A 26773-nucleotide genomic window follows, 5' to 3' on the forward strand; every position below is an offset into this window, starting at 1 on the left:
CATGCATGGTTGCTGGATCAAAAAATCATTGGTTTGGGTTGAAACAACCCATTTTTTAAGAAGCTTGTTTTGATTTGACAGGTTTTGATTTTTCTGATGCTGGGCAGTGGGAATTCTGCCACACTCACTGGCAAGTTGTTCTGAAGTTTTGTGTTTACAGGTGCACGCAGTTTTTTTAGTCTTAATTCATTTTGGTTTAGTCTCCTATGTTGGATTTTGCCTTACTGTTTAATGCTGAGCTATAGCTCTGGTATTACCATGATTCTTTCAGTGTGTGGATGGATACCTCGTGCTCCTTCACGACATCAGTGAGCAGTGCTGGTTTTTGGTTCTGTCTCTGTGAGTCAGACTTTCCTGACCTTGATTCATCCTCTTATCCTTTCAGAGACATTTTCCATTTTTCCTGTTCCTCTTAGAAGCCTGAACATCATCAGAGACCCAGTTGCAGTTACAATCCCACTGACTGTCACGGGTCAGCATTTCTGAGCTGCTGTGACCTGTGATTGTAAATCATCACGGATTCTTACGTGCTTGTGGGCGTCTTTACGGTGAACATGCTCTTTAAAACGTACCTGATTCTTTTAGTGGCCACAATGGCTGCAGCATACTACTAAAAATGTAGTCGATCCAGCGTTATCTTTATTATTACCACGAGATGGCACCATTACATAGCGTAACATTGTCGTCATCTCGGGTGCATGAGACGTTGACCGAGATTTAAATGCATCACTCGTGGGCTTCGTTTCCTCAGAGAAAGGAGGATGAGGGTGTGGTGAAGTTTGTCTTGTGTTTGCCATTCAGTCTCATTGTGTCAGTGGAGTTTGTCTCGAGTGGGCTGTGGGTTGTTGACTTTTCCAAGCATTTATGAAACCAAAGTGAAGTTGCAAGAGTAGCGCAGTATGCAAACTGCTCCTGGATTGTGCCCCTTTGTATGCTTGTTTCATCAGGAAGCCTGGGTAGGACTTTTCCATGTTATATTTCGTGGTTTTCCGGCATGAGATGAATCTGTCTCAGTTGTTCAACAGATAACTTGACCATCTAATTTTCCATTTCTGTCCCTTCTCTGTCTGTTACTGAGCACTTTCTTTGACATTTGTCATGTAATACGTTGTTAATGTTCTCAGCCTTAGGAAAGGAGGGTGGTTGGTATTTGTCCTAAAGGCAAATTAACTTGGGTCAATATCCTTCCCTCCCATCTCTGTGATGGCATTAATTTATTAGGGGATCTGTCTGGACGCTCCTGGACTGCTCTTGAAGGGTCTGCTAGAAGTCACCTTATAGAAACTTCTGATGTCTTCTTTCTGCTACGGTTTTTGTGTGGAATGTTCAGAAATACAAATTAAATGCTCTGAATAACCACTTTTCACTTGTATTAATTGATTATGAGAAATAAACCATCCAGAAAGCTACCTTATAAGTAGGTGCCAAAGTAGAAAAAACCCTGCTAACTTGTCTGAACTCATTAGTGTGAAAAACAGACTCACTTGGCACCTTTGCATTGACTGTGTCCAAACAAAGGCTGGGTGACATCCTTAGAGCTGAGTGCCTGGCTGACGTAATTGGGATTGATTCTGTCTGAATGAGCCATGTCCCTAAAGGAAGCCTTGGCAGGTCTATAAAACACAGCAGTTGATTTGGAGTCACTTAGGGGTGTTCGAGTCCACATTTTAGCGTCCTTTTCTGTGGATGAAGAAGGGAGGGAACACTCTGTACTTCAGCACCTAAGTGGATTCTTCTTAACATTTGCCTATCAAAGATATTGCAGAAAAAAACAAATTAACACATCCAAATGGAATTTTTGCTTTGTCAAATTTAGTGCTCAATTGCATAAACAAAGAATGCATCCAGCTATAGTTAGTTATTTGGTATTGACTTAGGCCTTCCTTTATGTATGTCTTCTTACAGATGAGCATGCAATAAAATTTAAGTACACAGGAGACAAAATTAGGAGTTTGTAATTAGCCGCTATTCAATTTGCAATCCAACTTGATGGTAAAGTCTCAGTTTAATCTTCTCCATTTGCCTTAGACTTTATCCTTGCTTGATTGAATTTTTCTATCTTGAAGGTTGTTGGGGTTGTTTTTTTGGAGGTGGGTTTTTTTAAGGAATCTTTTTGGGTTTAATTTAAACTGAAGGCTCCATTTTTGGAAGATCAATAAACTCCATCTGGAGGAATTCTTTTCTCCCAGCCACCTGACACTTAGATGAAGCTGAACTTTTTATCTTGTTCTCATTCTCAGGGAGGAGAGATCAGAGGTTGCATTCACCATGATGGGTACATTTGGGGATGTCGGTATTCATTCACCATCATCTGATTTGTAAATTAATAGCTGAGCCTCTCTGGACTGTGGGATGCTAAAGGCCAGTGACCCTAAGAGGAGAAACACCTCAGAGCTGTGTGTGCCCTCTGGTCAATAGGAGTGGCTTTGGCTTAATGGCATTAATTTCATGCTGCTTTTCAAAGGTACAGATGTGCAGCATACCTTCAATCCTCCTACCTGGAGCCAGTAATCCCATCCCAGCTTTCTGCAGCGAGCAGGGAGGGAGAAGAGAAAAGCCCTTCCTAAAAGGATTAGTTCAACTGCTTAATTTCCCAAGTTTCTCCTTGCTTGGCATGTCCCCTCTCCTTCAAGCCTTTGATAAGTATCTTAACTAAGATGCATTTTAGGTAAATGCTGTCTTCAAGAAGCATCATATAAAAGAGCTTTCTGATTCCCCGCCCTTTCGAGATTTTGGGGCTGGTTCAATCTTTTCTAAAGCTATTTCTCTTGTGCTGCATGCAGAGCCCATCTGCTGTAATGCGGACTGAAATGCTGCTTTTATCCTTGTTTGCGTAGAAGGTTGGTGGGTAAATCAATTGGAGTGAAAGATGTATTGTCCCTCTTTGCTCTATGTCACAAGCACAAATATCTTCCTTTTAAAGTGTCTCTTGGTAGAAGCCAAAGCCTTTGGCACAAGCCACCTCTGCTAGTTTGACCTCTTTTGTGCATCTGGAATGGAGGAGCACCTCTGAGAAGCACAGAACAAAACCAGCAAAATAGCAAGAGAAAAGGTCAAGAAGGGGTCTTGCTCCCTGTAGACATCAGAAGTTTCTGCAAGATGATATTTAGCATGTCCTGCCTGAACAGTTAAGGCATCAAAGACACTAGCACTTCGATAGGTAATGTCCTTGTGAGTTGTCAAATAGATCGCAAAGCACGTTGCTCTGCCATGCTGGGGATGGGAGGGAGGGACCTTAGGTCTTTCTACTCATTGAGGTAGCTGAGAATGAGAGCTTCAGAGAGCCTTTGCTTCCAACAGATGGATATACCATGCTGTGCTCTGTCCTTGCCTGGCTTTTGACTTACAGGACTAAGCTTACAGAGTGGTGCTGCAGTCCTGCAGAGGAGTGGGAATGCAGGCTTCTACCAAAGACAGAGCTGACATCAGTTATGAGCGATAGAAGTGCTTGATTTTTGCCTCTGTAGTTTTGCCTGATCAAAGCCTTGCGGTGACTTACCCTTGGACCAGCCAGTCTCTGATGCAGTATAATTACAATGCCAGAGATGATTCTCTCCCATTCCAGCAATGGGATCTGAAGGGGGAGGTAAGACATACTCTGGTAATTCACCGCTCAACATAGCAGGGTCAGGACAAACAATATCGCCTGCCGTAGCCCAGGGAAAAAGCTGCTGGTATTTATTAGAAATCCAGGAGGCAGGCAGCATTCTGCTGCTCAGGACCTAGAAATGCAGGGAAATACAATGCAGGCAGCTTTGATGCTAGATTATTCTCTGTAGCAGTGAATTGGTGAAACTGATCACAAAGAATCATCTCAGCCAAATCCCATGGTTGAACCCCTGCCCAGGACAATAAGCTCATATGGTGATGACATGGGCCGAGTTGTGTTCTTCATTGTTGTTATGGATTTTTCACAGTCCCCTGGTTTCATCTGCAATTTTCCATGCACAGGCGCAGTTCTGCTTCTCTCCTCTCGTATCCTGCCCAGTAGTAGCATGGCACCTCAGCTGAGGCTGCTTTCCCTCACAAACCCTGCCAGTATCTGCAATCAATTCTATGTGACTTATCCTGGATTCACTTGCCCTTACTTAAAGATAAACACGGCCTGCCAGGTTTAGATATAATGCCTGAAAAAAAAGACAAGAAAGGAAACAGCCAAGCACAGAACAGAACTCAGTTGATACAGAGGCGCATGATACAGTGCCAGTTTGGCTAAAATCTTTTCCTGAAGGCTGGAACTCATCCAGGATGTTGCTGCTTTCTGATGCTGACCTTGCTCATTTAACAGCCATATCAGTGCGCATCAGTCTTGTCATCCTGGCCACAGCCTCCAGGCAGCTTGAGCCCCACTGTGTCCTGGCAGTGGATATTCCCGGGAGCCACCACTCCATGCCGTGCACTGCTGCCAGGGAGTGAGTCCAGGTGCTAGATTTGAACCCAGGGATGCTCAGGCTAAAGTTAGTAGCCAACTCATAGCACCACTTGTTGAGAAATGTCATTTGAATCTGTGGTTTCTGGTGCTGAGGAGTGAACTCACTGTGAGAAGAAATGAGCCAGGGCATATTTTGGGCTTTATTAATTCCTTTAAAGCTTTCAGAGTCATTTGTGAAGGCACAGATGAGAGCTTTAGGGAGCTGGTAGGTTGAGGAAGAGATTGAGACTCTTGGCTTGGAGAAAGGGGGGTGATGAAATAAAGCGCCTTTGTGGGAATAAGTCTCCTTCTGTATCAAACTGTACTTTCAACCTTCCTAATTAATGTTGTTGTTTTTCTTCTTACTGTAGTGCAAGCTGTGACCTGTTGGTTCACACGATAAAAGGGGTTAGCTAATCAGAATGGAGATCCCCTCTACTTATCCAAATCTTTACTACAAGTGGGATAGCCATGAACACAACTAGAACAACACATCTAAGAACTATGTATCTGGGAGTTTAAAGAGAGGAGGAGTAAAGAAAGGAAAATAGTCCATGTTGCTTTGAGGTTATTTTGAAAACTGAAACTGAATAGGTCAATCCCCCTTAAGCTTTTTGGTCTTTAATTCTCTTAATGGTATGGCAGAAATCGTTAATTGTATTATTAAAAAAGCTTTGAAGACTGTATTAATGTAATGTGGCCTCGGATCAGTCAAGATCACATTTTCATTATGAGTAAAAGATTCCTTGTCCTGAAACATTGATCTCATCTTGAGCTGGATGTCAGATGGAGAGGAGCCTTTCTAAGTCTGGGCAGTAGATGGCAATGGTGCATTTCATTCTGCAGCGTGCTCTGCTCTCTATGCTCACCTCAGAAAGGGGCCATGAACTTTTTCCCTCAGCTTACAAGAGCGGGTTTGCACTTACACAGCCTCTTAAATATTCCAGAGGCAAAAGAATTCGAAATTCCAGTTTGAATCCGCATTTCTTTAGCGACTGCTGTGAGGTTCCTGAGTTACAAACTATAGCACCCAAACAGTCCCAATCCTGCATGTCAGCTCTGAGAATGGGCATTGTTAGGGACCATCACCATTGTCTGTCTTGTAGCAGGGATTCAGTGAAGCAGTATATGACCTCTGAAGTAACATCTTCCACTTGTTTATTGTGTTTTTTGTAGCTTTTTCGTGGATTTTCCACCTTTGCATCAAGAGAGTGAAAGCTGAATCAAGTAGTTTAGTTTATATCATGACTGGGGTGGTTCAGAAAGGCACCTAACATGTCATTGTACTGTAATATTTGGAAAGACCTTATAGCAGGTCCTGGAGAAGATGAGAAGAGACACTTTGCAAAGAGCTGGGAATCAGGTAGGTGTGTGTTACAGGGTCATACACATCAACTGCGCTGTGCTCTCGTGCTATGCTGCTGAGTAGGCAGGCAAGGATTTCAGAATGAAAGTGTCATCTAGGGTCATCGATTTATGAAACTGAAATGTGCTGTGGCAGCTCGAAGATACCATGTGTGTAAAGTGCTACTCCTTCCTTGTCCTGTGGGCATGTGCCATGTGTCTCTAGAGGCTTGTGAGGTACCAAGGTGATTGCCTTAAAACTCCTTGCTACTCAGGGCGTTGCATGATGCTAGCGCGCACACTGTGTGATGGGAAGCAGAGCGGTGTGCTGGCTGGTGTTAAGCTTCAGTGCTGCTGACTTTTCTATAAATAACTGCTGTCTGCTGTAATTGGTCACATCTCAGGCCCTGGTGATCTTTTATATTATTGCTGGCTGCTGGAAAACTCCTGGAGGCATAAAATAGATACCAGGAATAACCTGCACCCAGCAGAGTGTATCCCCATGCGGCACAACAGGGTAAGACAGAAACAGTGTTTACCAGGAGCTGGTGAAGAATTTTCTGCAGCAGGAAGGATGGAAAAAAGAAAGAGACTGCAGCTCTAAAAGGATAGCAGCAGGCCACCTCTCCTGCAGGATATTGCTGGGTCTGGTGGGAAGAGAAAATCATCATAGGGTATCTTAGTGGTGAACTGAATGGGTGTTATTATTTGTCTCTGACTTACTTATGAGTATTTTTCAGCTCTCCATAAAATAACAGTGTCTTGCAAGAAATTGAAAACTACAGGGAAAAAAAGCAGGTAGGTGGCTTGTGGAAGATGTGTGTGGGGTAAAATGTGTGGTGTTCTGTATCCTGAAGGATTTAGAACACTTCAAAAGCCAAGAGTGCTGTATGCTATGCGCCACTCTCTCTTAAGGGCAGCCAGCTTCGTGTGCAGCACAACACTGAGGTGAAGCTGCCCAGCATCAGGAATCAATGTTTTTATTAAGGGAGAGCAGGAAAGCACTGGAGTTAGATGTTCAGGAAAGGGTTTGAGCGGAAAGGACTGAATTGCCAAGCTTGGCTTAGTAGTAAGCATTTGAAATAGAACTGAGAGCTGTAGTGAACTGCTATAGAACTGTAGTGGCTTGAAGGCCACCAGGTGAGTGTGGATTGTGTGTCCCCTCACACACTTCATTTCTACCTCTGTCCTAATCTGCATTTGCCTCTGTACAACACACAGTGCAGTACACTAAATGCATTACAGAATACATGCTTCAGTGGCCTAATAAAAGCTTTGCTCGTGTCAACAAGGAATTTATTAGAACTGAAATCTTACCAGCATTACACAGAAGCTGGCACAGAGAACAAGACTGTGGAGGGACTTGTCAACAGCCTTTCAATTGACTTTTGCTGACTGATATTTCAAGATTAGGTGCTATTGTAGGGCATTTAGTGTAAGAAAGGATTGCTGTGAGATCTTAGCTTCTGTCCTGGTTATTTGCTATTGGTGGGAACTCTTTGGTTCCAGCAGTTTGGTTCTTTGTGATTCAGAAAAAGTATTGAAAGTCCACATAGCTTTGGGTCAGAAATGTGTTTTCCTTCAAAATATGCCAAGGAAGTGTCAATGTGACAAGAACAGGATAAAAAGTCTACAGGGAAGAGAACAGCAGGATGCTTTCTGTGGCCTCACACAGCCCCACCAAGTGATTCCTGGGGTCTGGCTTGAAAGCAAGCTATATTGCTTGCTGTAAAAAGGCAGATACTGTACAAAAGCCACTGCTCACTTATGAAGAAGTCTAGGCTATTCCAGCATAGATTTTCTCACCCAGGAAAGAACTTGCTGTGATTGGGCAGGGTGCCTAGTTGTGGTATGACATTCTCTCCTGTGTATGTTGAAGTCTCTAAAGCAATGAAGAATCTGGCACTTACAGAGCAGAGCACTCCAGTAACATGAGACTAGGCTAAGACTTAAGCCTGATAATCTTCATTCAGCCTTGGTGTCAGCCTCACTGTGGCAGGGTCAGTTTATGTGGGTGAAGATGCATAACCAGAGCCATACTCAGACCACCTGATCATGGTTAACTTTCCTTGGTTTTCTGTTTTCTTGCAGCCAGGATCCACTGACTCTACAATAGTGCTCTCAGTTGTTCATTTTATCCTGAAGTTACATGCCTGCCTTTATCTTAGTGGCCACCATAAGCAGCCTGCATGTGGCCTATGTGTACGGGCTGGTCTTAGAAAACAATAATGTAATGACTGACTTATAGCAATTGCACTTCAGGCAGTAAAAAAACCAAACTAGAAAAATGGCAACTGATAGAATAGACTGGAGAAGTGGGAGGAGAAACTTCAGTAATATCTGAAAATCCAGATGGACAATTTCAGATGCATGACTTCTTTTGAATACTGCCTACGTAGGAGTTCAGCACTGAGACTCCTCAAGCTAAAAGTGAACACTGTTGAGAGAAGACAGTACCTATTCAGAACCAGCAAAGATAGTGACCTGCAAGCAGGAAAGCTCTGGGAGCGTAAAATCCCAGCTGAAAGCAATGCTGCAGTCAAGGAAATGAGCATAGGCAGTGTAGCTCCTTGCAACCCAGCTGTAATCCTATGTGACCAGTTTGTATTGGAGAAGACAAAAATGAAACAAAGAATGATGTTTGGAGAACACGATGGTCTGCAAACTGCAGTATGAAAGCTTTTCTCACCATCTGCCTTAGAGGATTGTGGCCCTCCAATCTGCTGAAGTCAAACTGATGCTTCCCACACTAGCCTGTGCTGCTCTGGCACCTTGCAGAAAGATAATTAAGCTGGTGAGACACTTTCTGCCTCTTTCTCTTATTCAAGCAGTTCTTTCTCCACCAGGTGACTAGTTCTCATTGTGGGTAAGTAGATTTGGGAGGGAAGAGGAGTTTCAGCTCTTAGGTTGCTAATGTAGAGTTAGATTTTTGTTTCACTAACAGGTATTATTTTTTTCTCTAGTCTTCAGGTACCGGGAGAAGAAGTGAGCAAACCCCTTTCACCATGACAGTAATTTGAGTAGAAACAGCTTTGCCTGCAAATAAATAAATAAATATTATATGAAAAGCTTTGGCTGGAGCTGCCATGTTCATTCTTGTTTCTAAAGCCCCCACAGGCCATGTCACATACGTGGGTCATGAGGTTTATCGATTATGTGTCAGACCCTTAGGTGTCAGTAATCAATAACACTAACCTGCAGAAAATGCAGCAGAGATTTGCTAAACCAACTCTTCACATTGTTCTTTTTCTTGTATTTAAGTTTTCTGTGCCTTGCTAAAAATAACAGGCTGCATAGCAGCAAAGGCAGGGGAGACAAAAAAGTCATTTGGCTGCCAACTCATTTACTGTCTGTTTTCATCTGATTCTGTGTGGTTCTTGGTGAGAAGGCAGGATGAGGAGGGGCAAGACAGGAAAGGGTATTTCCAATTGAATGGCTTCTGAGAAGTAGAAATGAAAGTGATTGAGTTGGGAGGACCTAAACATTTTGACCCCGACAGCTTATTAATATTTAACAAGGTGCCAGATTTTTCTTTGACACTGGAAATTGTTGCGACTGTCTGTCTCCAGCAGACTGAGTCTGCTTTCTCAGTCCACCATATCTAATGTACCTGCTTCCAGTCATGAATAGTCCTTATTCACGAATGCTCTCCTTTATTTGCTGTTTCTGAGAATAAAGAAAGGTAGTTTGGCAGATTAAGTTGTGAAGTTTTTCATTCAAACTTCATATCTCTTTATGTTCTCAATGGGTCACTGAGCAGACTGTGGTTTTCTTGTGTTGATTGTGGTTTTCAGAATCATTCCTCAAAGAACTTTTAACAAAACATTTATTTGCCTTTTTACTTTGCAGATTGCTTGCGAGCTGTTCGCTGTGACAGTTACATCTTTTAAATGTAAGCAGCTCTGATGAGATAAATATAACAATTTGGAACTTGTATTCTGATTTGTATTAATGCACTCCCTCAGCTGGTATATGAAGTGGGGATCCTATTGGGGGTGGGAGGAAAGTCTGCGCCATAAACATAATGCAGCATCGAACAAACAATACTCAATAGAGGAGATGAAGAGTAGGAGAAAATAATATCTTTATGTATTATTTAGGTGGTCTGCATCCCCACCCTTTTGGTGCCTGCCTCTGTCTCTCTGCATTAGAGAGGTGGATTAACTTCATAATGTAGATGTGAACATCTAAATGACTTTTCCAAGGTCACAGAGAAGGTTTATGGCAAAGCTGGGTATTGAATTAGTTTTACCAAATCTCAGTCCAGTGTCCTGAATATGCTTTTTTAAAAGGGAGTTTCAACCATCCATAGAATCATAAACCATATTTATTTATCTTTATGTACTCCCAATTAAACGACTGAAAATGAAGGAATCCATTTGCTGAAGAGTTAGTTTTATGTTAAATTGACAGATAAGATCCATAGAGAGCTGTTGGGTTTGGCTTTAGGCATTTCCAGTCAAGACCAGGGATTCTCAATGCTGTTTTTGTGGATGCTCCACAACATGGGTGTAAACTTTGAGATCTCAAAGTTTCAGTGTTAAGGGTTTCCTCTTGCACCCCAAGACCGATGCCAAGGACCTTCTGTCTTTTTGGCTTGTTTGGAGACTAGTCCAGAATATATTTTGCCATTTTATATAGTTTTTAACTGCTCCAACTGCTCTGCAATGTCTGATTCTCATAATTCGTGTGTTCCCCTTAATAGAACTAGGCAACCATTTGGTGATTGGAGTTTACAGTGTGTATTTATGCCTTGCCATAGGGGAGGCAGCTTCCATTTTTGCATTTAGAACATTTTAAGATGAAACCTGAAAATATTTCCCCTCTCTTTACAATGTTTGAATTGCAAAGCACCCTGTTGCTGCCTTGAGCCCACTGCATTGTGTAAAATCACTCATTTCAATGGTAATCCACTTACAACTGTGCTCAATTACCCACTTGTGCTGTGAGTTGCCAACTATTTGCCTAGCTGCAGAGGATAAAACCTATTTGGAAAAATTGGGCAAAAAGTGGATACCAGGAGGGGTAAACCTGAAGGGAAAGACTACCAGGAGGGGTAAACCTGAAGGGAAAGACTACCAGGGGAAGCAGGATGCTTGGAGTTGAGAACAGAGGCATGGAAGAGAGATGGACAGAAAGAAGAAACGTGGTAAAGGCTTAAAAAGGTAGAGACTAAATAAAGAAGAAGAGAAAATAAGAAAGCAGTGACTTGGTGGATGAGGTCTGGTCTAGCAGATGGAAGGAAAGATTTATGCCCAGCTTTGCACATGAACTTTGCACATGGGTGACCGTGGACCATTTCTATCACCTCCTTGTCCTCAGTTTCACCTTCTGTAAAATAGGTCCCGTGGTACTGACCCTCCTCTGAGGTGCATGGATGGGAAGAGCTAGACACGAGCTACAGTAACACTGGTTATCCTGATTTATTGGTTTTCCTTTGCTAAGGCAGCATTTAGCCAATGGCACTCTGCCCTTTCACTTGTAGGAGAACTAAAAACCTCAAGAAAGAAAAACACACGGCTCCTCGGCTCTCTTTCGGGAAAGGAGGCAGGCTTTTAATTATTTAAGCATCTCCTTTTCAGGTTGCTTCTGGTTTCTGAATCGTTATCACTATAGTTGTTAAGGCTATAGGCTCTACATAAATCATTTAAATAAATAATAAATAAGCCATATCATTAAGTAATACACTGGTATTTATTATGGCTGTAGGGAAGAACTCTGTGGAGAAGGCTGTGTTTAAACTGAGAAGAAGCCTTTTTTAAGCACATCAGTTTAAACACTGCCTTCTGGAGTTAAAATATTAGCTTTTGGGAACTGTCCTGGGACATGGATTTGCTCTGAAAGAATTGGCCACCAAAGTGTCTGTGATTCTGCTGTCCAGTGGGCACACTGCATGTCCTGTGGTGTGCCCCTGCTGAACACAGTCATGTCTCACAGACTTCTGGTTCCTCTTGTTCCTGATTTTTCTCTCAAGAAGGACCAAAGGTTTTGCATCAGGCAGCACTCAGCATTGTGGTGTCCTGGGCACACACTGAGGCATTGTCAGGCTTTGCAAGGACTCAGGTCCTGTAGCAGCACAGGTACAGCATTGCCTCAAGTTAGTCCTTTGCTTACGAGAATGAGGCCTGATATTTACAGGGCTGCTCTAAAAGTCTTGTTTCAGCTTCATCACTGAAGCCTTTCTTCCTCAGTAAAAGCAGAACCACTCATTTCAAGCTGTAATACGTACATATACAATACTGTGAACTCAGTTAGGAGGTGTCACTTCAAAATCTTATTTCTGAAGTGAAAAATCCATGTACTTTTTAGCGTGTTGTGGTTAGAGAAGGTTCTACTTAATTTTTGGGTTTGCTCTGAATTTTTGTTTGCCCAATTATTTCTCCTTGGATGAATCCTCCACACAATTTGAGTGTGTGAAAGAAAAAAGCTGTCTCAGCTAGCCTTGCTGGTGGCTCAGCATTGCCAAGTGCTGGGGACACCTCAGTTCTGTAATTAGGTATAAATAAGCAAGACAATTATAGAAGAATTATCAGTAGGTGATGAGGAGAGGTATAATTTTATCAATAATTACGTTTGTGTGCAGGGTGGTAAGAATCTTCACTGAACTGGTACCTATAAACACTTAATTTTTTCAGGAAGAGTCACATAGTCCTTGGGGTCTGCCCTGAACATGGTCATGCTGCTGCATGTGATGGTGCCATTCCACACCACAGTCTGCAGTGAAACCTTTGCAGCAGGACAAGATGGAGCCAGCCAGCATCCTTGTGAGGCTGCTCAGTTGCACAGGTAAGACTTTAGGTGCCCTTAAGTCTTGAGAGAAAATACCAGGGGAAGGAGTGGGACCAGGTGCTGGTTGCTCTCAAGGGTCTGAGATAGAAGTAGAACAGAACCAGAAGGGACAGAAGAAAGAGGCTTTTGTTGCTGTGGTGCAAGGTGGGCAAGAGCACAGCTTTTGTTCTTGGGAAGCATTTTCTGGCTTCTCTTAAGATGTTACAGCCTTACAGTTTGACCTCCTCAACCCCAACAGTCACAATTACAGTTGGTTCCCGTGCTGCTTTCTACTTTTTCTGCATATTAGGCAGCTTTGGTGAAAACCATATCAGTTCTCTGGAAGCAATGGGTTTTCTCTTCCTAGGAATATACTTACTTTTAGAGACTAGATATTCACAGTATATAGAGACTCAGAGACACAGACAGTGAAAATGTATGAGCCTGACTTGCATGTTGCCTCCACCACACATGGTGTCTAAACCCACAGCAAACTCCCCCCATTGCATGCTGTGTTTTAATATCAGATAGTGATACCCAGCTCATCTTACTGCTGTAAGGAGTGTCCTGGATTAGCAGGAGGTGCCAAGCAGGTAGTTCTTTGATCTGTCAGTCCTTTATACCTAAGTAAGTCCTTTATCCCTAAGCAGAGATTTAGTTTTACTTTCTGAGATGTTATGTTCCACAGGTGGTTATTTGTCCGTGTCCTGAATGCCTTGCAGAGTGGGGATAGAATGCATGATGGATTAGCATAATACCTTCACAGAACTCATTGATGCTGATCTGTTGACACCCCATTTATGCTGTGCATGCCATTTTCACGGGAATCTTTTAAAGAAAGATAAAATTGCATTTCAGATTCAACTTCCAAGCACCTGCTTGAAGTTCTAGAGTAGCTACATTGTAGGTTTTACCTTCTCCTTTGTAAGTGACGAGTGTAGTTTTTCACTGGCAAGTCCTGTCTTGAGGACATACAAACACAATTTCCTGGTCTTTGCATTTGAATCAGGGAAGTGGACCTGACTCCAGTGAGGTTGGAAAACTCTGAAGTATCTTTCACCCTGGGGCAGGATCCATCCAGCTCATTGCCAGTGAGAAATACCACCAAGACAGCAGAACTAACGTTTGGAAACTTACTGCTGTCTTTACCCATAGTGCAAGTCCCCAGCTGAGACTTCAGCTCACTGCACTTAAAGGCAGAGATTCAGTGCACTAAAGCAGTTAGTGCTTTTAGCCAGCACACTTTCTGATCCCCTCACCCAGTCTCACCGACCACTCGTGTATTTTCCTCCTTCTTACTAGAAATTGGCTTTAATTTTATTTTAAATAATTCTTAAGTGTGACTTTTTCAGTACAAGACTGGGAACTATGACTAATTATAAAATCATTACATGATTAAACTCAATTAACTTCAAATAACCCTTGAAATTTGCTTAATGTCAGCCCTTGGCCCTGCTTGAACCAATAAATATTGCTCACCTTTTGTAATGGGGATGAAAAGAGGTGGTTGCAGAGCAGGATTGTTCAGAGTCAGCTGAGCCTTACAGAGTTAATCTTAGAGTTAAAATGGTCCCAGAGAGCTGAATACTGCCACATCAAGAAGGGGAACAGAGTCTTCTGCTCCTAACTGGGATATTTCCCCCCCAACATTTTTCTCTCAAGTAATAAAGCTTTGAAAATTCTTTTCAGCCTTCCATTCAATGCTTCCAATCTGCTTTGCAAATGTTAATAAGGGTTAAACCTCATAAAACCACGAAGGCATGGGAAAGTACTGTCATCCCCATTGAGACATGGGATACCAAGGCACAGAGGACTGAACCACAGAAGGATCGGTGGCAGGAGCAAAAACCTAGGAGTTCTGATGTCTTATTTTATGTTTAAGCTAAAGCTGTTTCTCACATAATGCTGCAAGTTTCATAAAGCTGCATGAGAGCAAGGGACTCTTCTCAGTCGCTGGGCACATCTGGTCATTAGGGAGTTTTGGTGGTTTTCCTTCTTTTTATCTTCACTTTATGAAGCCATCTCTGGATCCACTCCTCTAGCAAATCCTGGCAGGAGAGCTGGCAAAAGTGTGCAGAAGAATCCCAGCAACTCTATTTCTGTGTTCAGCTCCTGTGAGGACAGAAGGGGATGTCATTATTGCTACTGTTCATGGCAATCTGCTCTGACTTGGAAACTGGAGCGGACAGTAGCATTGTTCTCACTGAAGGTAGATGATGGATAGAATATTTCCAATAGGTAATTAGATGGGCATGGTAACTAGACAGTGAGAAAGATGCCTGATCATCTACTCACCAGCATCTGTCATATGGTGTGCTGGCCATGAAATGTTCTCTGAATTGTATTGACTTCCAGCCCTTCTCCATGAAAGATCTCAGCATTCTTTGCTGGGTCCAGCCTGAAAATGGATTTAGAGGCTTCTTGGGGAAAAGAGTTTTTGACTCTTAATTTTTTTGGGTCTGTTTGTGAGGAATGTGAGTGGATCATTGGTGTAGACTGTTAACAATCTCCTTTTTCTTTTGATTGCTGGAACTCCTGCAGCTCTTTATAGACTCTTGAAGGACATGAGGTTTGAACCCGTTTTAAACAACAGAAGTAGTGAGAGAAAGAGAGACAAGATGTAAACATTCATCCCTAAACATGAGTGTTTATATCCCCAGCTTGCTGTTTGAGTCTGATTCCATGGCTGGGAGTGCCCTCGGGTCACCATTGAGCAGCTTGTTCGACTGCGACTTCTGAATGATGAATGTCTCCACTTAAAATCACAGATCACTGCCCCATAACAAAAATTACCACTATTATTGGCCTCCTCAGGGGCACCAAAGGGTGACTGGGCAGTGGTGGAGGGCTTCACCTGCTACAACAGTGCTCTCTTCCTTATGGTAAATGGCAATTTGTCAGCAGTCTGCTCTGTAGGGTGTGTGGTGGGGAAGTTTGGCTCAGCACTTGCTGCTCTGGCTTTTTACTATAGACGGAGTTCTCCTGTCTGTGGTACTGCCCACCAGATTAGTTAGGGTCAAAAGCTGAATAGCTGGATTTTTGACCTTTGCATGAACCTCACAAAAAATAAAGACAAGGAATTCAGTTCTGCAGTGCTCTGTCCAGTACTTGAGGAGAGATTTGAACATCAAAGGATGGGTAGTTCAGAAAGACAGAGACACAGTTTTGTGCTTGAAATCAGAAGAAAGTATAAATTCCCCTTATGTCTTTGGGGAAATACCTCCCCATATGTCTAGCACATACTTGCTGCTTGCATTGTCATGGCAAAAGGAGCAACACAAGTCCTGATAGGAACAATTTAAAACAAGCAGGCTGAGGTTCAGGATGGCTGGGAAGTGAAGCGGAGTGTCCATTGTGTTTAATTACTTGTGTTAAAATGGTTTGTAGACTGGGATTAGTTTGGGAATGTATGTTCCCCTCTTCAGAGAAACAAAAAGCTGGATATCATAGCAGGCTGCCTGTTCATCATCTACCTGCTAGGGGAAAACAAAGTCATGTTTTCCCCTCAGAAATGAGCAAGTGTAGCGGAAACAGCAGTGGTTGGTGTGCAGTAGAAGTTTGGGCCATGCTGGAGCGTGCTGCAGCCAGCACAGGCTGGAGGCAAATGTTTGACAGCAATTTCCTACCACCAACTTGCGGACCTCCCCTTGTGCTGATCAGTCAAGAGCCAGTTGCAGTGGTAATACCTCCCTGCTGCCCCCTGACAGATTGATTTTGACCCTTAACTTCCCCTTCCACCTGCTAATGGCTCGATCACCTTCTCCCCCAGTGCCCTTTCCACCTGGTGGAGGCCTGGTTTTGTCATTCACCATTCTGCTGCTGCCCTCTCCACCTTTTGGCTATTTGTTCTTAAAGCCCTCTCCTCCTCACTGCCTTCCTCCCCTTCTTGGCCATCCCAAAGTCCATCATTAATATCCTAAAATATTCTGGACACCAGAAGATCTTGCTGACTCGCAGCATTCTGGTCTGTAAGGCCTGCTGGCTGGTGGGAGGAGGGAAGGGGAGTGAAAATCAGGGGTTTCCCTTTTAATTTGTGCTTTGTTGCTGCTGGTTTGACCTTTAATCAGGTGTCTGACTGTTGTTTGCTTGCTGATGGCTCTTACAGAATGGTCCCTTGTAAATATATACAGAAAGGGCAGGAGAGTAACTGGAGATCGTAGACCACTCTTTTATTTCCTGGGAGCCTATTAAAGGCTGTTTCCACTTTATCCATCCGTCTCTTTGTCAAGTTGCCTCCTGTGTCCATCCACTTGTGCATTTATTTAGTGGCAATATTAGCTACTGAATCATCCTCTAGGACTGTAACAGTGAGTTTCAGAATAAAGCCAGAGATGCAAAGTGCACTGAACCCATTATGAAAAAATAAAAGGGCTTTCCTTGATGGCATTTAGCTCAATAAACACAGTTTGTCAGAGATGTCTTTATCTCCTTACATTTAAGCGATTAAATGTTGGTAAAAATAGCTTCAGAAATAAAACATAAAGAGAGCTTCTGGCAAAGCCCTGTCCAGTTTAATTCATACATTAAATATTTGCTGGTAGGGTCAAAAGCTGAATGCTTGGATATTTTGCCCTTTGAATGAACCTAGCTAAAATAAAGACAAGGAAATCAGTTCTGCAGAAGCTGTCTCCAGAATACGAGGATCAATTTAAACATCAAAGGATGGAGAGATCATACAGCCAGCCAGCAATATTATTCTGCACAATTAATACTCAGAGAGGTGTTTCCTGAATTCTGAATCTTGTGGAGGGAAGATAATATTAAAATTTCAGAGTTTTAATTATGTAAAAGACAGTCCTTGATCCTTAGCTCCTGAAAAGCAGAGCAGTTTATTCTGCATTAATGAATGTAGAAAACATCCCCTGGTCTGAATCTCTGCATTGATGCAATCTTTGTACAGTCAAATTAGCATTTCTATTTCTAAAGGTAATTTTTAGACAACACAATAAATAAATGATACACTGGTAACCTCCAGATGGATAAAGTGGTGCTCGTACGGCGTTTACAATGCAAATTGGCACGAGATTATGTTGGCTCTGTTGATCTTGGGCACGGCAAGTCTGCACAGAGGGCAGGATCTCTTGTGACTTCAGGTGTGCCTCAGACTGCAGTGTTTGCATGCCCTGTCAGTATGGGGTGTAGAGTTAAACTCTGAAAAGGTTTCTCCAGATTGGAGCTTGCTTATTTTGGGGTTGAGCTCTGTGATTTTGAGGTCCTGATAAGAAGGAAGCGAGCAACAGCCAATTGCTCTGAGCAATGCAGCTGAAATTTGCCTAGAGTCTGCTGTAAGTCTGTACGTCTCCATATAGGCTGTGAGTCCCACTTGTGCTTTAGTTTTCAGTAGCTTTATTATGGTTTAGTAATTTCTGTATATGCTTTATTTTAATAAGATACTGACCAGGAGTTCAGGATTGGGGTGAATGATTTCTGTAGTTCAGAAGTATCATTGTGATGGTGGGGTTTTTCAGTGGCTCCTAAAACTTCTAACTTGAACTTTCTTTAGGCACCTGAATAAGTGTCCTAAGTTTTGTTATGTGGTTTCAAGAGCTCCTGTCCTTTTAAAGACCATACTGTGACTTATTAAGGTATCTAACTTTTGAAAATCTTAGCCATTATTATTTCCCCATAGTATATCTCCAAAATCTGTTTATTTTTGAAGTAGAGGACTGTATTGCACCATGTGGATTATATCGTCCTGTTCAGTTTTGGATTTTAAGTGCTATTAAGAGTGGATTAAAATAAATGAAATAAGGGCGAAATTTCTGATCTTTGTCCACTGAAATAAAGGAGAATTTTGTCATTTACTTCCATTGGATCCATCAGAGGATTTCTGTGAGGTGATGAAGTACAGGGTATTTGCTTAGCTTGGCTCATGTGGTAGTCAATGGAGTGACTTGTCTTGGGAAGCTGAGCATTGCCTCGCTGTATGTAATTAACATGACAGTGCTGTAGGTTCTGCATGTGGAAAGCCAGGCTATTGTAAATTGTGGTTTCCTTGCCAACCATATCTCGGCGCTCGCTCTTCTGTAGTTGTCTCTATGATGCTTTGTGCAGTATTATTACCCCTCACCTAATACTGGAGCTGGAGGGATCTGCAAAATCCACTTCTTATTCTTTCCATTTGAAATACATTAATGTGAAAGTAAAAATAAAATCTAAGATGTTTCACTTCCCGAGAAACATTAAAAACAGACTTGACATTGGGAATGTTTCAAAAAGATATTTTTTTGGCAAATAAAACAGCCATAGCTAACTCGTAGCTAATGAACTTACATTCAGAAATGTAAGCATTTATATCAGCATCGTGATTAACGCATTAAAACTGACTCTTCTGCCAAACTGTAGGTCATATAGCTTGAATTTCATGTTGTGAAAATCTCATACTTGGAGCGAGCTGCTTGCCAGCGAGTTACAGACCAAGACTTATTCCCAAGAATTACTTTCTGGTGAAGTTCAGATAATGAATATCCATTTGTGTCTGTGGAAGCTAATTTTACTGGTAGTGTTTTTTCAATGACATTGTTTGGGCAAGTGGCCATAGAGAAAGCTTACTTGAATTTGTTCTTGCTTCTCTTTGATTTGTGCTCAAAAGATAGTGACCTGGCTGGATCTGCAAATGCGGGCAGGGTTCATCCATTCTCAACAACTTTTTGTGTGCTCTATGCAGCACTTTCTGAATTGGAGATATCTATTCACAATGCAAGCAGTGTCAGAGTGAATGTACTTATGCTCCATGAGTAAGGCAGAAGCAAGACTTTAGTCCTGCTCTTTCCTTGTTGAGACAATTGCTTGCATTGCTTGTTTCCATGTCATTTGGATCTAACATATAGATTGGAAGATAAATCTTGTTTCTTCTTGATTAAGGTTACTTTCCACATAGAAGACCTCTCTAATCCAATTTATGCCAACCCTGCGTGATCTCCTAGGATGTATATGCATGCCTAGGAAGGACTGGAATACAGCAATCTTCCTTCCTTTTGGTAACATGGTGCCACATCAGGTGTGTAGTGCAATTGCACCTTAAAGCTTGTGGAAAGAACACAGGATCTAGCACCACCCATCCATGTTTTATTTATATGTCTTTGTACTGCTGTAAGCAAAAGATAATGAGGCCAGAACCCCAATAGCTGTAATTTGGTGGCTTTGCTTATCTTCAGTGGAGCACTGATGTGGATCCTGCTCAGTGACCTCCACCTGGCCATGTGTCCTCTCCATACCTGCCCTTGTGATCTCCGTACTTAACATTTACAGCCTGGCTGACTGCAGTGTCTAAGTGGGGATTTGATGTCCTTAGGCGCAAGACTGGGATGTTATTCTGCTTTCATTGTCAAATCAGAGATCCTCTCTGTTCTTCTGTTCCTTCACAAACCAAACTTGACAGGGTGAAGGTTTCAGCAAACTTTTGAAGCCAGAATAGTTCCTGAATTGTGGTGCAGCACTTAGCTGGGTGGGTGCAAAGTAGAGCAGAGTGTGTTGTCCTGGGAGGACAGAGGCAAGGAGGGAGAGGCTGGAATACCTTAGGCTGGTCCTGCTGCCACAAGCAATGTATTGTCAAACTATGGCCTAATTTTCTTACCTAGGGTGTGTTTAAAGAGGGATTGGCATCAGGAGCAGGCCATTAAGCAATTGAAACTGTAATAGAAAAACATAACCTTATCACAGATATTTTTTTAAAAACCCTCAGAATATAGCTCAAATATAAGGTTAATTGGAGCCAGAAATGTCAAACTAATGTAGCAATTTACCCTGGGAGACTGCCCTGGCCTTTGAGTATAGCCATAGTACAGACTCCTGAGTAGGGTAGTGAAGAAATATAATAGGATTTTATGTAGTCCCCTGTCATATTAAACGTTCTTTGCAATTAATTTCTTGTTGCAATGTTATTTTCACTGACCTATTTTTTTTTGACCTCCTACAATCTTTAAGCTACCAAAGGAGGGCATGTGGGAATTCATAGTTCTTAAAAAAAATAAATTAAGAAACCCCTTAACTTAAACCACTGTCAATACACACACTGCAGTGGAGACTGGTACTAACTCGGAGCACTGTGAAAATGCCATTGGCTCATTCTACAATAGGCTTTAGTCTATGAGCTCTACTGATCCATTCAGGAAAATGCTGCTTTTGAATGGTTCGTTCAGAAATGAGTGGGAGTTTTCTTGGACTCCGAGTCTGAGGATGTCTGCCCTGTGAATGAAACACAATAGGTTGTCCTTTTGTCCTCCTGCTGGTTGCTGGCTCTGTTTCTCCTCCTGTTAACTGGACATCGGACTAAGATAACTTGGTATTGTGATGGAGTCTGATTGATCCGGAGCTGCTGGACTCAAAGTTAACTATAATGAAATACCAAAGTTGTGGAATAGCAAGGGCATCCTGGTAGGTTCCAGCTGGTCTGACTCCAACAGAACCCCTTTCCACCTGGCCTGGATACATAATCCATTTCATTTTTTAATCAAACATTACTAAGTGATTTTCTCTCTATTTTTATACAACTTCCACAGTTTACTACAGAAGTGGCTGTATTTCTCCAGAGGCCGCATGTTTCCTGAAAGCATCTCTTTGTCTGAAGGTGTGAGTGGGTAGGATAGTCAAATCCCAAAATAAATCGCTCTGGAGGAGTATTAATCTTCGATCACAGAGACAGACAGATGTCTGCTAGAAACAGTCAGGTCTCTGGGGAGGGAAGGAGAGCTCCTGATCTCTGGAAGTCCCTTTCACTCCTGTTTTTCTGTCATTCTAAAAGATGGAAAGTGCTACCCCAGGAGAGTGTACCTGTGTCCAGGTTTGCAGTCAAGGTGACCAGCTCAAAGGACAGAGAACAATACAGGAAACAAAACTTTCTGATCTTGAATAAGAGCTCTTAACATAAGCCCAAGTGTTTTCCAAGCAAGTGTCCTTAATGTTTTTCCCTATGGTAATAAGGATTTGGGTTTTTTTTTAAAGTGGAGCTGGAACCAAATATCATTGAATTACAGAATCAAAGCACATCAAAGAGGTCCCTCATCAGTTGCCTGCAGCAACAGAACCTACAGCCTATCATCTTTCTTATGCTAAGCCGAAGGAATTCAGGGAAGAGAATTTTGTCTGTTTGCTCTCATATGAGCACAGAAATAGCATTTTCAAGGTTTCTTTAATAGTTCAGTGCATCGGTCCACTCAGCTATCGTAATTTCTCAGTCCCAGACTTAGATTTCCTGGGAACCTTTTTCATATGAAAAGCAATCAAAAGAACCTTTAAAAAGGCGGTGGGTTGCCTCTTTCAACAGAGTTACAGATGTGCTTCCCACTCTCGCATTGTCTTGTTCTGTTCCCTCCCCTCTCTAGGTCATGAAAATGGTACCCCTATGACTCCTGATCCTGAAATCCATGGGCTCATAGAATCATAGAATAGTTAAGTTTGATCTACAGATGCATTTCATTCTTAGCTAATAGTACTTAAAAGGGGCAAGTGACTCAGCTGGAACATGGATCCCTGTTCAAGTAAGAAATCCTGCCCTTAGACGGGTATTTTCTGGTGTTGCTTGATACAGAAAATAGGGATGCTTGTATTTACTATCTAGTTCCAGAAGATCCAATTGTTACCTAAAAACTTGTGAACACTCAGTACAACCATATGATTACTGAGGAGTAGAAAGACCTGAATTGATTTTTACACTTGAGCAGTTAATAAAACACCTACCAGCAAAACCTCCTGGTCCACCCTGGAGACTTTCAGGCCATCAATGGTAGATACCCAGACCTCTCACGTGGATTGCATTTGCCAGCAATAAACCCCAGCAAGATGTGAGTGTTGTGATCAACCTGCGGTATCACTGAGGTTGGAGCTCTGGCTTTATGGTGTTCCAGATCAGTTGTTGTGCACCTCCTTACTAACAAGTCCCAGAGCATTTTGCAGAATGTCTACCTGTGGGCTGAGTCCTGTATCCCAGCTCCAGACTGGAATGTGTTGGCATTTCAGGGCAAGCAACACTTTGCTCTGGTTGTTAAAAGTGGAAGTGAAGAACAGAAGTTCCCCAACTGAAACTGCAGGGGGAAATTTAGTGTGGTAGAATGTAATTATCCAAACTGGAATATGGCCAGGATCCTGGAGTTAATAATACCCTCTGCTCTTTCAAAAAGTGCTATAGGATCTTTAATGACTGCTAGTGGTCAGCAGGCTTCACCTCGCATCTCAGAAGATAGATGTTAAACAGACCAGAACTGTAGGTATTTCAGTCTTTTGTAGAACACAAATATTTCTGGCTGGCCTCTGCCTGCAGCCTTCACGTTCAGGAGGGAATTGAGTTAAACAGCCAGGGAGGAGACATTAGTCTTAATGAAAATGATCCCATTAAAGGCAAATGACATGCAATTGGTGAAGGACTGCTGAGATGTACAGTGAAGTGCCCATAAGGTAGTATTTGGGTACCCCAAATCACCTGTCATCTTTGGTGACCATCAGCATCATGCAGTATGGAGGAATGGAATAAAAAAGGTGAAGAGCATCCTTTGTATAACAGGGTCAGCTCCTATGGAAGTCTGTATTATGAATTTCCCCTGATTTCCTGTAATAGTGGAAGCTTTGTGAAAATGAGTTGGGAAATGGGTGTCAGTGGCAAGATTACATTGTGTTAATTAGCCTGGCATTGATGAACTGCACAGAGCCTGGGAACCTCCACAGCAGGAAAGAGAGCACATCACAGGGAATCCCTTTCGTCACAACTGACTCGTGCCATGGGACTTCAATTAAAAGCCAGATTAGGCCACTTTTAATCTCATTAATGAGAAATTAGTGGGGTTTTTTAGATCTTTTTTAAACTACCTGTCTACTTTTCTACCGTGCAGCCCATCATGATGGTAGATGAGGTGCTGATAGTCTGTCTTGGCTGCTTTTCCTTAGCAAAAGGTTTGTTATTCTATACTGCACCTAGTACCATAGGCTCTGGTGTTTGGGATCGCTGGGCATTGCTATACTACCAGCTGTAACAAAGAGTAGAAGGCCAATGATCCCGTGTGTTGTTAAAATGAAGAAAGACTTGCACAGTTCTCTTCCTTGGTACATCCCTGTACATTGGTACTTACACCATAACAGTATTATCTCAGGGAATATAAGTCTGCTACAGGATATTGCCACTTTAACCATCTGAACTGCCTTTTAGTTCCAGTTTCAACTCAGTGTCAAAAATATTACCCCTGTTTAAGATTAATTTGTGACAAAATGTCATATTAATACAGCTATATTTCCCAGGGGATAAATATGGCCTTTTGAAGAGCAGCCATGGCAGAGTGCTATATAGGACTATAGAGAATTATCAACAGGCTTTTGCTTTAGCAAATGTCATGCTACCAGAAGAATGGTGCAGTTTGCAGGTAAGTATAGCATACGGGCTGCTTTATTGTAAGAGTGAGGTTATGATATTTTCTTCCTATTAATCCATATCTCATCCCTAATTATATTAGCACCTCTCAGTGACACCTGATTAAGAATCTGAAGAGGAAACTGTCAGTTAACTATAAATCCATCAGCACTGTATCATGTTTATTTTTGGCATCTCAGCTGTTTTGGGAGGCTGATGTTTACCTTGAGGCTTGTGCATCATTGGTAGAATTACTTCTGATTTATACCAATGGGTTTGCAATCACAGTTGAGCCCTATGTGATGCTGAAGGGTTTACTTGTGAGGGGCTAAATCCAGCACCAGTTGTAAGTAACTGTAATTCCAGTGAAACCAATAACAGCTGCACCTGCATGTGCTAAGGCTGACTTTGGAACAGTTTATCAGGTATTCTCTTTGTACTGAAGTAGAATAAACTTTGTATTTCAATGCACCTTCGGTACCTATAGTACACCTTGGATGTGCCTGAGCTGTGGAAAGGAAACTTCTTAACACCTCTCAGATGTAAAGAAAGGGAAGATGAAAAGAAGTCCTAAGACTAATCGCTTGCCTCACAGCATTCCACCAAGATGACTCAGAAAGTGACAAGGGAACCAAACTGCAAATTAGGCTCTAGTGTTTGTTGAGGACATTTGCCACTGGTAAAAATGAGTTATTGAAACAGTAAAGCTCAGGACTTCAGAGAAACTTTGATTGACAACAATAATTACAGCTATTCTTGTTCCTGTAAGAAATACAGTGCAGGGCAAGGCATAATAAATGTATGAAAATGATATTCTGGATCTGAGCAGAAGTAGATGTGAGTCCAAACAGTTTAAGTGTCTTCTGTACAGATTTCTGTGCATTTTTATGTGTTAAAAGTAGCACTACTTACCAGGCAGGTGTGTAAATTTACTTTACAGACTAGTCTGCTGAGCACCAAATGTTTTATCAATAAGCTTCTGTGAATAAGGCTGCCTTGCATCGGTAGTGTTCAGTGCTGTGGAACACTTTAGGTTTGGCACCCAAGCCAGGCTATCTAATGCTATGGCAGACTATCATATGAGAGCATAATATAGCAAACATTTTGTAGCCAAAAACTTGTTTTGTCTTCCTAACTTGATGTCTGCCTTCTATTTCCTTCTGCTGTTGCAATTATGCTTATTACCAAATGATCCTGTTTCTCTCCCAACCCTCTCACATAGTGAAGGCAGGCTTGTAGCTGTGCTCTGCTAGCAAGTGGTTCCAATTGCTTTCTTAGATGTTTCTGCTGTGAGAAGGTCACTTTCCCTCTTCCCTGTCCTGGTCTGAGATCTGTATTTGTTTTAGGACACCAGGCAAAGTGTTGAAGAAGGCAGTGCTCTGACTAACCCTTCTTGTAAGGCCACAACAGTGCCTAGAAAGTGGCTGTAGACCAGTGGCTGCTTTTATGGAACCTGTTAGATCACATTGCTGTGAGTCGTTCAGCAGGGTTAACACTCACAGGGAAAGGGACAGTAAGAAATTAGTCAATCCACAAGTGCCAAGAAAGAGTTAAATTAATGGGGGAAAAGGGAAAAAAACCTCCTTAATGCTGGAGACGGATCATGCTGGCTTACTTATCAGTTCATGCTGAGCCCAGTCGTAATTGGAATGTACCCTTTGTAAAGTTTATTGGGTCCTGGGGCAGGTTGTTACTGAACCGGTCAATTAATCTATTTTTTTTTGTAATGAGTTAGGGGATTTCCTTTTGTGGAAAATCACCAGGAAACCTGACCAAATGCCCAGAGCTTGGGGAAAGCGTGGCCTTAACATGGAGAAAACCCTTCCTCCGCAATTAGGAGAGGAAATAGACACCTCCCCTAATGGGCAGCATATTTGACCAATCCAGCGGCAAAGTAGATGGGATTTCACCACTGACTTGCAGGCTGTCGAGGGAGGATCACCATGGAACAAGATTACTTGAATGCAGCTTGGCGTTGAAGGAAATAAAACTGTTGAGTCTCCCTGCTGAGAGACAAATGATTTCCATTTAAAAACCTGTTTGTTCCATGCTGTAACTCCCAATGTAGCAATAATTAATGATATCAGAAGGTTACAAAAGACATTCTGTTGTGCTTGCTCTGTTCTAGGCATGAAATTGGATTAACATGAAGATAAACTTAGACTTTAAATCTGTTGAGGAAATCAGTAATTATGTCAAAATTCACAAATATTAATCTGTTTAAGTGTGTCAGGATACTGCTCATCTACCAGCAAAACACCTGCCTTGCCAGAGTTCTGTCAAAGGGTTGGTATCTTAAAATACTTGGTTTTCCAATAACAGAATATTGCAAAGATGAAGCTTATTGAGGAAACACAAACAGCGTCACCTCTGGGAACATGGTTATTTCTGTTTCAGAGGTAGCCAGACAGTATCCTCTCATGAGGAAGAATCAATTTGCAAGGTATTGAACAAACCCTTGGGTTTTGCTGCGGAGAGGTGACCAACCATGAAAACAACTGACATGACAAAACCACAAGGTATGACAGTGCATACTTATTAAAAGTGTACCTTTGCTGCAAATGAGCACATGGAAACACTCTTGGCTTTAGGGGCAAGCAACAGGGACAATTATAAAGGCTCTGAAACTAAGTTAGGTAGAAATTCACTGAGTGACTGAAGGGGAAGGGACTCCTTATTTTGTCTTCCCAAATATTTCATGAATCTAGTGCTGGCCCTGATTCTGCTGTAGCTAGTTTCAACCGAGCTGCTGTAAAAAACATAGAGGTGACACAGTTGTGTGTATATATATCTGGTGATACAGTCTACAGTGAAGCCTGCTCAGGTGTAGCTTTGTTGCTACTGATACTCATGAGGTGGAAGCTCAGCTTGGTATGGCTGCATAAGTTGCAGGTTTACCTTCCCTTTGCAGTTGT

General features: G+C 42.2%; 1 long non-coding RNA gene across 1 annotated transcript in view; it reads left to right on the plus strand.

Annotated features, from left to right (window-relative positions):
* Window positions 1-11760: 11760 nt before the first annotated feature.
* The window catches only part of LOC133221971 (uncharacterized), a 149408-nt gene continuing 134395 nt past the window's right edge, over window positions 11761-26773 (plus strand). Inside the window, exons 1-3 of the long non-coding RNA XR_009728134.1 lie at window positions 11761-11835; window positions 12391-12541; window positions 26256-26377. This is a non-coding gene — a long non-coding RNA (uncharacterized LOC133221971). The remainder of the gene's footprint in view (window positions 11836-12390; window positions 12542-26255; window positions 26378-26773) is intronic.

The sequence above is a fragment of the Neopsephotus bourkii genome, unplaced genomic scaffold (genome assembly GCF_033783945.1).
Source record: "Neopsephotus bourkii isolate Nb327-2 ecotype Australia unplaced genomic scaffold, CSIRO-AGI_Nbou_v1 NB_1572, whole genome shotgun sequence".
Taxonomy (NCBI): domain Eukaryota; kingdom Metazoa; phylum Chordata; class Aves; order Psittaciformes; family Psittacidae; genus Neopsephotus; species Neopsephotus bourkii.